Genomic DNA, 2,389 nt, shown 5'->3' with positions numbered 1-2,389 from the left:
CCCAGCGTGTCACACTGCCCGTGTCCTCAGTCCCGCACGGGGTGCCCTCCCTCCTCGTCCCAGGCTCCGGCCCCGGAGCCATGACGCTGACATTGAGATTCCAGCCGTGCACCCCGCCGCCCCTCGCTCCCCGGCGCCTGCCTCTCCTGTTCAGAGACCTTCCATGTTCTGCTGGGAGCAGTGCGGCCCGGGGCGCCAGCTGGCATCGCCTGCAATTATCCTTAAATTACAGGGACAATTTTAATTCCCAATAATTAGAAATATCAACTGCAGCTCAAGCTTTGAAACTAATGGAATTTTAATGGGCAGCTGCTTAGCTTACAGCCAGGAATAGTAAGGCCACAGGAGCCCGCCTCTGTGCCCACCCCGCGCTGGGAAAGTGAGATTTGGGGCGATGGGACTCGCTCCTCAGCTGGAGTGGAACCGACATCCCAGCCGCAGGGCCCAAGGTCGATGTATCACCCCTGGTCACGCAGCCTGGCCCCGGTCGGCCAGGCCCTCATCTCCCTCTGGGTCCAGGAAAGGCTGCCTCCTGCAGGGCCCTGCAGATCCGAGGTGGCTGCATGGGGCCAGGCAGAGAGCAGGGGCTCGTCCCAGGACCGCAGGCCAGCGCCCAGTGCCCGGGGGCCGGCGTATCCGTTTTGTGCGGCTGTCAGCTGTCGGGAGGGAGGGCGGTGAGGCCGCTCAGCCTGGGACGCCGCCTGTGGGAAGTGGGAGCGAATGGTGTCTGTGGGTAGGCAGAGATTTTGCTTTTGAGAAAAATCAAAATGACCTGATTTATTTTTCGCCTCCGGCTAGCGCTCTCCGTGTCCTAAGTCTCCAGGCCTTTTCCCGTGTTGCACTGCGGAAGCTGTGACTGTGCCTGGGTCTTTGATCCCCCTCAGGTTAACCCTGTGTGATGTGAGTTAGCTCCACGTCCATCCCCCAGAGGACCCAGCGTTAGAGTCTTTCCTTCCCGTGTGGCGTTTTCTTGTGCTTTTGTCAAAAATCAATTCTCTGAGCAACAGCGGGTCTAACGTCACTCAGTAGAGGAAAGGAGAGGGGGAGAGAGAAACATCAATGGCGAGAGAGAATCATGGATCAGCTGCCTCCTGCACACTCCACACTGGGGACCGAAATGTTCTTTTTCAGTGCCTAGAAGCTTAGCCAATGCATTTTTAACTTCAGATATTGTGATATTATAGTTTTCAGTTTTTTAATTTCTTTTGAGATTTTTAGAGTTCCCATTTCTCTTCCAAAACACCTCATTTCTTTATCAATTCTTTCTTTCATCTTTATCTGTAAATTCTTCCACATAGTCCTAATATTTTTCTTACATTGCGTGTTGATTAATTTCAATTACTGGGTCACGTGGGTTCTACATCTTGTGATTGTTTTCTTTTTGTTATAGGCTACGTTTGTCTACTTCTTCGCATGTCTTGTCATTTCTATTCCATTCCAGACATTGTGTGCAAATAAACAGTGGAGAGTGATATGTAATATTTTGATTTTATTTTGCTTCTTTGCCACAGAATGCAATCTGTCTCCTCAGTTTGGGCGAGGAGCGGCAGTGCGGGGCCCTAGTCAGGGAGGCTGTAGGGCGGGAAGCAGCTTTCACCGTGTCACATGTTGCGGTGGCCCACGCTCGGCCCCACCCGCCCACCCGCAGCCTGCCTGATGGTGCAGGGCTGCCGAGGGCCCAGCTGCCGTTCAGGGTGTATCGCTTCACCTTAGATCCAACGCTGGCTGCGCAGCACACTGGGATCCAGGGCTGGGAGGCGGGAGGACTGGCAAACACCACTGTCCGGCCCTCCTCTCACTTTCTCTGCGACGTTGGGGTCTGGGTGGGAGGGGCAGACGGTGGTGCTGAGTGACTGGTCCTGAGGCTGGGCTGTCCCTCTTTTATTTTTAAATATATTTCTGTTGATTTCAGAGAGGAAGGGAGGGAGAGAGAGAAACATCAATGACGACAGAATCATGGATCGGCTGCCGCCTGCACGCCCCACACTGGGGATCGAGCCCACAACCAGGCATGTGCCCTGACTGGAATCGAACCCGGGACCCTTCAGTCCGCGGACTGACGCTCTCTCCAGTGAGCCACACCGGCCAGGGCTGGGCTTTCCTCCCTGCTCCCCACTCCCGACCCCCAACACGTGGCCCGACCCCTGTGACAGGTGCGGACCCTGGTCGGGGAAGAGCCCTTTCTCCTGGGAGCTGACTCCATAAAGGCTCCCTTGCAGCGACCGCCTGGCAGCCGGTGGGAAGGCGCGCTGGCGGTTCTCGGCTCCTGTAACGCGGGAGCCCGCCTCCGCGGGAGGGCAGTGCCAGCCCTTTCCCACTGCGCGTTCCTCGAGGCAGAGAGGACAGGACAGGTGGTGAGCAGACCTGTCACAGCCCCTCGGAGGAGCGA

Source organism: Myotis davidii, unplaced genomic scaffold (genome assembly GCF_000327345.1).
Source record: "Myotis davidii unplaced genomic scaffold, ASM32734v1 scaffold937, whole genome shotgun sequence".
NCBI lineage: Eukaryota > Metazoa > Chordata > Mammalia > Chiroptera > Vespertilionidae > Myotis > Myotis davidii.
This window is presented reverse-complemented; position numbering follows the sequence as displayed.